The 12,157-nt window shown below is 45.7% G+C and overlaps 1 long non-coding RNA gene across 1 annotated transcript; it reads left to right on the forward strand.

The window, feature by feature from the left end:
- Window positions 1-1,090: 1,090 nt before the first annotated feature.
- LOC148108276 (uncharacterized) lies at window positions 1,091-11,398 on the forward strand. Its single transcript, XR_015728115.1, has 2 exons — window positions 1,091-1,551; window positions 10,580-11,398. It is a non-coding gene; the product is annotated as an uncharacterized LOC148108276 (long non-coding RNA).
- Window positions 11,399-12,157: the final 759 nt, after the last annotated feature.

Below are 12,157 nucleotides of genomic sequence, written 5' to 3' on the forward strand. Positions count from 1 at the left end.
GCCCAGGGCTGGTGAGCCCAGCATGGCTATCATGGCCCAGGGCTGCGTGGGGTCAAAAACGTGGTAAGAAATCTCATCTCTTAATGTGAACCCCAACGTACCCTTGAGTCCAGAATGAGGACCGGCCCCGGGGCACATCTGGCTGTCTTCAGTGAGGATGGGTGATATTCCAAGAGGCGGTCGCTCTGGTCCCTTTCCTGTGACGCTGAAGCTCTGCCCGCTCTGAGGGGTTCCCTTGATGCCTGTCCTGGAGCCCGGGAGTGGGAGGAACGTCATCAAGTGACATGTTTTGTGCCCTTTGCAAAATGTCCTCTTTGCCCTAACCCCCTGTTAACGCCATGAGCCACTCTCCTCCTCTCTCCTCTGCCCTGCCAGCCAGACGCTTCCCCTTTAGGGTGCTGATTCCGTTTACTATCTTCAGAAAGGGCAAAGGTTTTCTTAAACACAAGGGAGCTTCAAAGGCCACACAGCACCTGGCTCAGGAGCTTCCCAACCTGCTCGTCTAAGGTGTCTCCCTCCTCACCATCCCCTGTCTTCATTCTTCCTTTTTAAATTTAACTTAATTTAATTTTTTTTCTAGGTAAGTTCTACATGGGGCTTGAGCCCAGGACCCCGAGATCAAGAGTCTCATGCTGTACCTACCGAGCCAGCCAGGCGCCCCCTTCTGTCTTTTTCTTTCTTTCTTTTTATTTTTAATGTCACATCTTGGACTCTTCAGCTCTCTTGAATCCTTTCATCTGTCCCCCTTCCATGCTGCTACCTCCTCTACCCCTGTTTCCGTCCCTGCCCGGCCCTTCCCCTCCCACCTTGGTCCCTCGACTCCCGATCACCACTGGAGCTTTGAGCCTCCTCCCCATGGTGGGCTCTTGAGGGGCTCAGAGACGCCACAAGCAACCATCTGGGGTGAAACGGGCTGCTCGGGAACAGGAAATGAACGTCACCCACCAGCCCCTTGTGTTTGCCACACCCAGAGCTTCCTCTCTGAAGCAGGAAGGTTTCAAAGGCCCCAGGACTCTTCACCCCAATTTCTCCCCTAAAGAAATCTGTGAAAAATTATAGTCAGTAAAACACAGTAACCTTACATTTGCTGCCATTAAGCATGTGCCAGCGTGTAGTTCTGCAGCGTGCACGTATTCTCACTGTCGTGCATGCTTCTCCAGCTCCTGTTCATTTGTGACTGAAGATCTGTACCCACAGCTCTGTGTTTCCCCCCTCTGCCCCCACGGCCCCACAGTTCTTTCTGTTTCTATAAATGTGACTAGTTTAGATACCACGTATAAGAGGACTCGTAGGGTTCTTGTCTTTCTGTGACTTGCCCATTTCACTTGGCAGAAGGTCCAGAATTACCTTCTTTTCTAGGATTGAGCAACGTTCCGTTGTGAAGATGCCACGCGTTCTTTCTCCATTCCTCTGTGTGTGGACATGTGCGTGCTTCCACCTCTTGACTCTGGAGAATAACCCCGCAACGAACGGGATGTGCGAGTACCCTTCGCAACGTTGCTTCCAATTCCCATGGAGGGAAACTCAGGAGGGAGATGGCTCCATCGCGTGGTAAGTCTCTTTCTTGGTTTGGAGGAATCTGCACTGTGTTCCACAGCAGACGGGCCATTTTACGTTTTCACCAACGTCGTGCCAGGGTGCAGTTCCTCCAGATCCTCGCCAGCACGACTGGTTTTACGGATTGGGTTCTTGGGTTCTGTTGGTCATTGCTGTCGATAGGGGCCATCCTAACGGGTGTGACACGATACGTGTTAGTTCTTTGATTTGCTTCCTGTCATGATTAGTGGCGCCGACATGTTCTCGGAAGCTTGGTGGCCGTTGTATCTTTGGAGAAAGTCTCGTCAAGACTTTTGTCCATCGTGTAGTTGGGTAGTTTGTTTTTCTTGTTATTGTGAATTTTAGAGTTTCTTTACATCTTCTAGACATTAATCCCTTAATAGACATACGAATTGCAAATGCTTTTCCCACTCTGTAGGTTTCCTTTCCACTCAGTTGATTGTTTCTCCTGAGGGCCAACAGTCTGTAAGCTTGAAATTTTGTTGCCTGTGCTTTTGGCGTTGTGGGCTAGGCATCATTGCCAAATCCGATGTCATGAAGCTTTTCTCCCCCTTTCCTCTCTCAGCTTCATGGTCTTAGGTTCTCTGTTGAGATGCGGTATCTGTTTTCAGTTAGTTTGTGTGTGTGGTGGAAAGGAAGGGTCTGATTTCCTTCTCTGTATGTGGCTACCCAGTCTTCCTAAGGCTTTTCATCAAAGAGACTGTCCTTTCTCATTCGAGTGGGAATGGCACCATGTGGAAGATCATTTGGGCAAGTGCAGAAGGCTTTATTTGGGGGGGGTCTCTGTTCTGTTCCATTAGTCTATGTGTGTGTCTCTATTCTATGCCAGGCCCTCACTATTTTGTTTCCTGTAGCTCAGTAATATGTTTTGAAATAGGGATATATAAGCCTCCCACTTCTTTTTCTAGATTGTTCTCGCTCCTTGGGGTTATGAATCGAAGGATGAATTTTTTTCTACTTCCTGCCAAAAATGCCATTGGGATTTTAATGTGGATTGCACTGAATGTGTACATCACTTTGGGAGTATGGACTTTTTTTATAAAAAAATATTTTATTTATTTATATGTGAGAGAGAGAAAGAGAGGGCATGAGTGGGGGAAGGGGCAGAGGGAAAGGGAGAAGTAGACTCCACACTGAGCAGGGAGGCCAACATAGGCAGGCTCCACATTTCCAGGTCAGCCCTAGGATCTCCGGGGTTCCCTGAGGAGGGCTGTTCTACTCACACCCTTTCTCCCTCCACGGCGTCTCTCCTGACCCAAAGGGGCGTTCTTGTGAGCCTTCTGAGTTTCACCTCTCCCATTCCACCATGGGCCCCTGGAACATGAGTTTTGGAGGCTCTATTCCTTCCCCCAGCTCAGTCCTCAACCCAGCTGGCTCTACTCTGGCCAAATTTGGGATACATGCCCCAGAACTCCTCCAACCAGTTCATGGTTTGTACTTCTCTCACCTTGAATTTCTCCTGGGGAAAGGAGACATCCCCAAATCCCCCTGGGATGCTGAGCCCCAGAATATCAACCTCGGAAACCACCCCCATCCCCATCGTCCATTCAGCAAATCTCACCCAGGCTGCAGACCCCTCCCTCCCCCCACCCCGCCCCACCCCAGCCCACCCCGTGGAGCTCTCTTTCTCATCACCTTGGTTTTCCCCTACCTCTTCTTCGGGTCCTGGCCATAGACCCTGAGCCACACAGGGGAAAGAAGTCAGGCTAGAATAGGGCAAAAAGACGGCAGACACTCCATTTGTTAATACAAAGTTTATTTGTTCCTTTATGTCAAAAAACAAAAAACTGAGGCTTCAAAGCAAAACAAAACTTTTTTGAAATCCGGGAGACACAGATTCAAGAGGAAGCGGCAGTGTGCTCTGAGGGGGGGTGGGGGAGAAACAGTGGATGATGGTAAAATCGCAGGCTGATGTAAGTTCTTCTGAAGGAATTGGCTGGTGTAACATGGATAAGTGGCTTTACTACCTACCTACAGTTGGTAGCTGCTGGGTGTAGCTCAGCCAAATAAGATTCCTTCGAGAACTAGGGCATACTGTAGCCGTTTGTGGTCAGCACAGGGTGGAAGTTCCTGTGGCATCCGGAGGAGGATGTACATAGTGATGAGGGAACAGAAGGCCGGCTGAAGACAAAGCAGAAGCTGACACCCTGCAACCCCCCACCCCATGTATGCAACATTCCTCGGCACTCCCGGCTGCCCTAAAACTAAGGAAAGGAAAAAACAAATGGTTAACTGACAGAGATCACAGCCCTGCAAGACCCATAATTCAGTTTCCTGAAGCCCTAACGTTACCACCCCTCCATCAAATTGAGGGAGTCTGAGGCAGAAGGAAAAAGAAATAAAATGGCATTTCTTTGAAACCTGAAGCCCATTGACAAGGACATGTGATAGGAGGAAAGTAACATTCTCCTGGGATCCCCCAACTATCTTACTATTAACACCTTCTAGAGGGGTCAACGACCTTAACTTGACAACAGCAAGGCCTCCAGTATCCTGGGAGTCCTCTTTAACCTAGGAAAGTACTTTCTCAACCTCCCTTTTTTCCTTACCTCCCCCAACCCCATGGTATATAACAGCCGCCCCTCACAACCCGGGGTAGCAGCTCTTTCTGTGCACAGGTCCTGTCCCCGTGCTTTAATAAACCACCATTTTGCACCAAAGACGCCTCAAGAATTCTTTCTTTGTCGTGGGCTCCGGACTCCAGCCCACTGAACCTCACCTATATCCCACAACCCCATCATATGGTGTCCGAACGTGGGGCTTTGAGTCTTTACATCCAGACTGTGAGCTTCGGTGCAAAATTGGTGAGTACTTTCTCTCCTCTTCTTTTACTCTCCTTTCTGGGGCTCTTCAAGGAGTACGGTCTTATTGGAACACTTTCATGTCGGTAAGTCAGGCTATAATCCTCTAGCCTGTGGCTACTCTATGGGGAGGAGAAAGCCTGCCTTTTGGCTGGAAGTTAGTATCCTGGCTGGGATGGTAATAAGACCCAGAAACTTGAGGCCCTCTCTTTACTGCTGTCCTTATACAAAGTCATCTGTCTTGGGCGCGGGACAGCCACCTAAGTGACTAGCATGGCTGCCAATCTTAAGACTCCCGTGTGAGGTTTCCTCCTGATTGATCTAATGCAATCCCCTCCACATCCCTGGTCTAGTCGCGTCTGGTCCCCGGACCTCCACCTGGAGCTGGCCGAAACCAGTACCCGATGGAATTACAATCCAACCGGGGACCGTTTCCTAGGGAAGTTGGCTGTAAAGACCACCTGTGTTGGAATGTCACTTAGACCATGATGGACTTTTATCTTTACTGTTTTCCTTCAATGTCCTTTCCTAATTACTTAAGCTACAAAATTTGGTAATTTCCCCTTGTTAAACTTTTCTCATTTTCTCCATGGGTTAAAAACAGCTGGTTCTTCAAGGCAAGGTAAAATACTTTCAAGGCAAGATAAAATAAGGCGTGACCTTCCTGGCACGACCTTCAAGGCATGATATTTCAGTCCATTCACCAGGCACCCATCAGCAGCCTAGGATGCGATGGGGTAGGGGAGGGACGCCAGCAACCCTCCTACGGGCCTTTTACGGCAGGAATGCCTTCACGGGAAGGCAGGATTGTGATCAATAGTGATTTTTGTTGAGGGACGCCTCCGGTCGCTTTTGACACACGGGAACCTCTGACATATCCTGCGTGGGACGCCGCCCGGGAGTCAGGGGGGGGGGTTTGGTAATTGACCTTCTTTACTTTTCTGAGCGTGGCCTCAGTAGGCTGCTTCTTCAGTTCCCAAGGACTCTCCCTTGGAGTGCCTTCTAACCCATTGGAAACAATTTGGATTGCAAAATTTAGGAAAGCACTGAGCTCCTGTAATACTGCTTGGCCTCAGTGGGATCTATCAGTTAGATTTTTCTGTAAGGAACAGAGCAAATGGACCTAGGGTACCTTCATTGTTCGTACCTAGGCCTTCATTGCTCTACACCAGGACCCCGACATAAGGGCCTCTTGCAGAATGTGTTCGCCCGAATGCGTCAGCTAGTAAACTCTCTCCTGACGTATTGCATGATAATTACCTAAATAGGCCTTCTCCAAGTAAACCCGGGTTACTGGAGGAAACACAGGCCATCCCACGCAACGGGGACTCTTGACTCTCTCCTCTCTCACTGTTCCTTCTAACAGATGTGGGGGCATCTCCCTCAATCATTTCCTTGATTAATGGCTATAACTGGAGCCATCTGGTTAGTCTCCCTTGGGACAGGGACTTTCAGGAATATTCCCAAGCAGCTGCTGAAACTCCCTTTGTTTTGGGGAAATTCCCTGGCTTCTCTGGCCCGACATGGACTTCCTATTCCCCCTTGTTGGCGGGGAAACACGGCGTCTGCTCCTGTTGGAGCTGGTGAGCTCTAGAACTGGGAACCCTTTCCCTGCCTTCTGGCCGCACTCTGCCCCTACTATCTGCTCTCCCCCTTCTTTCTGCACCACCTGGGGTGCGGCCTGCACAACTGGCTTCTGTATTGTCCTTGGTGCCTCAGGCACCATGGCTCCTCCCCTCACCATCAAGGAGCAAGAAGGGCACCCCCTGGACTTACCACCCACTCCAGATTTCCCCACCAGTGTCTCAGGTAAAAACTGAAAATGGGGTGGGCCCAGGTAAACGTAATTCAGTATTTAAGCTAAGTTAAGTTTGTTGATTTAAGATAGAATGTGAAACTTATTCTATTGAGGTTTACTAAAGGTCAAACAAACTTGTGTTGTCTCTGTTGAGAGTTGCTAGTCAAAAGACTAAAATTATCGTCTGTCTCAAAGTTTTCACGGGTAATTGTTAAAATAGCTTTCAAAGTCTTTGGTAACCTGAATCTTTAAAGTTTTGCTTGGATGAATTCATTGCACATCTAGGTCTTTTTAAAATAGGATACAGAGCTAAAGCATTGAGTACTGGATGAAGGTTTGTGCTTTTGACTTCTTATGGCAAAGAAACTATTTAAATCTGTTGGTAAACAAGTTTTGTGCTTAATTGATGCATACATTTGCCATCTAAACGTTTTGGTGTAACAGTTCACAGTTGGTTACTACTTAGTTTTCAATGGAGACTAAGGTTTCTAAGAAAACTCTACTAAATGTAATGAAGGCTGATGGAAATAAGGGAAGCAATTCTGTATGTACAAAAGTAGGAGATATGTAAGGAGAATCCGGAATGCACTTTCTTGTTGAAGGTAATATTGTCCTAAATAAGATGGTTGTTTGGAAAGATAGCATGGGATAAAATCTGAATGCAAAGAAAGTTGTACAAGGAAAATCTCTGGAAAGGAACTTTGGGGGTGGTCAGGACTGAGTAAGCGTGAAATGGATTTTTAAAGTACAGTGGTATGATACATAAGTCTGCTTTTTCTCTGTTCAAAAGTTCAAAGGTTTCTCTGGGGCGCCTGGGTGGCACAGTGGTTAAGCGTCTGCCTTCGGCTCAGGGCGTGATCCCGGCGTTATGGGATCGAGCCCCACATCAGGCTCCTCCGCTAGGAGCCTGCTTCTTCCTCTCCCACTCCCCCTGCTTGTGTTCCCTCTCTCGCTGGCTGTCTCTCTCTCTGTCGAATAAAATAAAATAAAATCTTTAAAAAAAAAAGTTCAAAGGTTTCTCGAATTGTTCAACAGCTCTGGATAAGAAAATGTAAACAGTTTTCTTTGTCCAGAAAACAAAGTTTCTAGGTTTTGTCATTAACAGGTCTTCGATCCCTTAGTTAAAACTTCTCAGTATTAAAGGAGCTACGTTTTGCTGACAACTATAGAACCCTGCATATTTGCCTTTCAAATCTCTTATTGTCACCTTGGTTACATAAAAATAGTTTTGTAATGATCTGTAATCCTATTCAGGCCTGTGCTATAATTTTAAGGCTTTAACAAACTTTACCAACATTGACGTTGTAAATGATGTCTCTAACTCAATAGGCCTTTTTCTCTGGTGCTGAGTTACTCTGGAAGCACTGTTACACAAATGATAAGCCTTAGGTCACATTTGGGTAAACGGTGTAACTCTTCTGGAGATAATACGCAATTCCTCAAGTTTTAATGGTTTAACATAAGGTCATCCTCACTCTGTTCTGGCTATGGAAGTGTTACGTGCCACAGAAGTAACCTGACTTCCTTGCCAGCTGTATTGTAAACTCTCAATCATCAGATCTCAAACCATGGCCATTCTGTGTTTTTGTCATTTATAATTGTTCTTACTCTCTTGTAAAATGAGTTTCCTCTTCAAGGAAATTCATGTGAAGGACTTTAGGACAGATACAGGTTTTCGATATCTTTATAGAATCCTAAAACTGAAATGGGTAAGAATTTCCAGAAGTAACTAAAGCTGCATTCAAACTAAACAAGAATTAGTAACATGGGACTAAATAAACTAAAAGACTATAGTGTTGTGACTCTTGTTTAAAACATTACTGGTTCCCTAATGTTTGCTCTTCCAGATTGAGGAAACTTTCTCTTGAGACATCAGTGATATACAGAAATAAAGCAAATTAAAGCATTTAACTTTTCTCACTACCTGAACCCTCTGAAATTAAAAAGGTCTCAGTAAGTATTCTTTCTTCCATGGCAATCATAATCATTTGCATAAGTTCAATAAGTATTGCTCTCCTTGTAACAGGACACCATTGGAAACACTGGTTATTTTACCAAGGCTTTGACTGGAATGTCATATTTGAGAGACATGCCTAGACTCAGATATGACCAAACAGCTTTCAGGAACTAAGGTTGACTTTATGAAGCCTGGAGCCATAAAGCCCCCTGGAAATGGCCTGATACCTTGCTTACAGAGTTCCCAGCAGCCTCACCAGGTGAGTAAAGAATGTCACTTCCTGGCAGGTGCAGGAACCTCAGGATACCTTGGGGACCTCCTGGAGAGGAATCTGCCCAAATCTACAGGTATCGCAGGCACATCTGATGGCAAGTACTTGGCTTGGCTTCTGGCCTGGAGAGGCTACTAAAAGTTCAACCTGGAGATTCCTTGTAAAAGTTCCAGCCAAGCAGATTCTAAAAGATCTATGCGATCAGTCACTATTCTTGCTGAATTTATGTAAATAATTAGGCCAAGTTTGTTAAAACTGGGCTTGTTTTTCAAATAAATTAGTCCTGATTTGGCTACCTCTGGAAATGAGGGTTATTTTAGAGAGAAAAATTATGTTTAAATAACCCACCTTTGTGGATGTTAAATTCTAGATCTGATTGTCCTTAAATGTTTGCTTAAGCTAGACAACTTGAGGTGAACTTCAGAGAAATAGCTTTTTTCTATTTTTATACAATAGCTCGTGTATAGAGAATCTTCATGCTTTTTATTCTATGGGGCTAATAACAGGACCCCATGGGCATATATTTATTTGAACAACCAGGAAATGGGATAGATTCCCCAACAATTGTATAAATATCACCTTGACCAATTCTATGTGGCTGAGATGATGAAATCGCTCCCTGAGAGCCAGAGCATACCGCACTCCGTAGGCTTGTGGAGATAATGGATGACCTCACTTTCCTTGTGATTGGAGTGGATGATGACTTGGGGATGCCCTTATCTCTTGACAAGTCTTCCCCCACTCGCCAGTGATTCCTTGCTAATTAAGACACGAAGGCTAGACCTCAAACAAAGAGGGCTTCTTAATGTTTCATCCGCATAGTTATATTTATCCTGGAAGCCACCTCTATGGATGGACAATTACAAGGAGAGGCTTTAGCCGAGCACACAGCAGCCCTCCTGCTAAAAAGGAGCCTCAAAGCTCACTATGGGACAGTCCCTTACTGTAGTGACTTCACGTCAGGTCCAAGACCAAAAGCCACCAATGGATAATGGGAAGCCGACTTATTAAATACCAGGCTATGCTTATTCAGGTGCGCCTGAAATAATACTTGAAACCTGTCAGACTTTAAACCCAGCTACCCTTAAGCCTGGACATGACCACTGTACTTCTATAGAGCATAACTGTTCAGGGGTTATTGATCTTGTCTATTCTAGTTGACCAGATTTAAGATGTCCCTACTGAAAATACAGAGGACAACTGGTTCACCAATGGTAATAGTTTCATGGAAAAGAGGGGTAAGAAAAACTGGGTATGCTATAGTCAAGTCTAATTCAAGACTGTTGAGGGCAAAGCCCTGTCAGCAAACATGTCTGCCCCCAAAACAGAATTAATAGCGCCCACTTGTGCTTTGCAATTGGCAAAAGCCTTAAAAATATTTATACTGACTTCAAATATATTTTCCTGGTCCTCCATGCTCCCGGTGCAATTTGGAAGAAAAGGGGATTATTATTAAGCCAGAACTCCCCAGTCAAATAGGGGCCTGAAAACAGTGCATGTATGGCCCCCCAATACCAAGTAGCCCTTGAAAGCCTGAGTGCAGTTCAAGGAGGCCCAGTATTATATGACTGGCTCCTGGCTGGGACCCGATGGCTATGCAGCTCTAATCTGTGGCCATGGCTTCCCCCAGGCTGGACAGCCCACTGTACTCTGGGTTTTGCCTGGATGCATGGATACATTATTAAAATCATTACCAACTCAGCCAACCTTCCAAATTTAAAATCATGGTGGACATGCTCTGTGTTACATTGGTATGACCACCTAGCATCTATCTTTGTTACCTCCTTGAGACTGGAGAATGTTGTTTAGCACATAGAAACTCTTTGGTACATGGTCAAAGCCCTAAATGACACTCAGAAGAACATTTATCTATTAAATTCTGAAGTAATACAAATACATGAAGCAGTTTTACAAAACAGAATGGCATTAAATTACACAAGGTGAAACTTGTGCTAGCATAAAAGCAGTGCTGTGTATACAGTCCAGATTACCGCCAAGATACTTCTGGGTTTCTACCTGACAAATCAAAACTCAAATTGGTGCTTTAAATGATCTCTTTCCTTTAGTGATTGTTTTAAACTCCTGGACTGGAGGAAAATTATCAAAGGTCAACTATCAAAGATCTTTTATTCAGACCTGTCTTTCTCATTATAATATTAACATTGTTTTTTCATTTCCGGTGTCTCTCTTGCTAGTGCCAAGACTCCTTCAGTACCGTAACTTCCAGCTAACAGATAATCCCTTCTACTCAAGGAGGTTCATCTATGTTATCCTCATGATTCAGCTGCCTCCCCTTTCATAACTCCGTTATACATTCCCAACTGAACAATACTGACCCATAGGTAGGGACATCTCTATGCCCCTATCCAGCAGGAAGACGTTACAGAAGATGAGACCTTCCACCTTCAACAACCTTAAAGATTTGAGGGTCAAAATTGTTCAGGGGTGGAAATGATGAGGGAACAGAAGGATGGCTGAAGACAAAGCAGAAGCTGACACCCTGCAACCCCCCACCCCATGTATGCAACATTCCTCGGCACTCCCGGCTGCCCTAAAACTAAGGAAAGGAAAAAACAAATGGTTAACTGACAGAGATCACAGCCCTGCAAGACCCATAATTCAGTTTCCTGAAGCCCTAATGTTACCACCCCTCCATAAAATCGAGGGAGGCTGAAGCAGAAGGAAATGTAAATAAAATGGAATTTCTTTGAAACCTGAAGCCCATCGACAAAGACATGTGATAGGAGGAAAGTAACATTCTCCCGGGATCCCCCAACTATCTTACTATTAACACCTGCTAGAGGGGTCAACAACCTTAACTTGACAACAGCAAGGCCTCCAGTATCCTGGAAGTCTTCTTTAACCTATGAAAGGACTTTCTCAACCTCCCTTTTTTCCTTACCTCCCCCAACCCCATGGTATATAACCAGCCGCCCCTCACAACCCGGGGCAGCAGCTCTTTCCGCCCACGGGTCCTGTCCCCGTGCTTTAATAAACCACCATTTTGCACCAAAGGTGCCTCAAGAATTCTTTCTTTGTCATCGGCTCTGGACTCCACCCCACTGAACCTCACCTATATCCCACAACCTCATCACATAGGACCCATTGCTACAAGGGTCTCTGAACTCCATGTTAGGACTGCTTAACATTAGTGGTTCAGTTTCAGTGCTTCCCTTCACAGTTGTGAGCCAGTCTTCTTTGTGAGTTTGGTACAATGGGCCAGCCTCAGTGAGAGCTGAGCACACACACAAGACTCCACTGGCAGTAGATAAGCTAGTAAAGGAATTTGCTCTCCTCCTGGTGCTAAGTCTCCCCCCAAAGAATCCAGGTCGCTTAGGTGTAAGAGTACCTAACCCACAACCACAGCTGTGGGTTTAGAAAACATCTTCTTGGGGCGCCTGGGTGGCACAGCGGTTAAGCGTCTGCCTTCGGCTCAGGGCGTGATCCCGGCGTTATGGGCTCGAGCCCCACATCAGGCTCCTCCGCTATGAGCCTGCTTCTTCCTCTCCCACTCCCCCTGCTTGTGTTCCCTCTCTGGGTGGCTGTCTCTATCTCTGTCAAATAAATAAATAAAATCTTAAAAAAAAAAAAAGAAAACATCTTCTTGCGTCAAAAGTAATATGGCATATTTACGAAGACTTCTCTGACAATCCGTTTGCGTATAATGGAAGCAAGATTGCTCAGGACATAAATAAGGGTCTTCTTCCACATAAACTGGCACATCTTTTTTAAACAATCCGTGAACTTCCATTGGTTCTCCGGTAATGTCACGA

This window comes from Ursus americanus, chromosome 21, assembly GCF_024610735.1.
Source record: "Ursus americanus isolate L20-20 chromosome 21, mUrsAme1.1.p, whole genome shotgun sequence".
Classification (NCBI taxonomy): Eukaryota; Metazoa; Chordata; class Mammalia; order Carnivora; family Ursidae; genus Ursus; species Ursus americanus.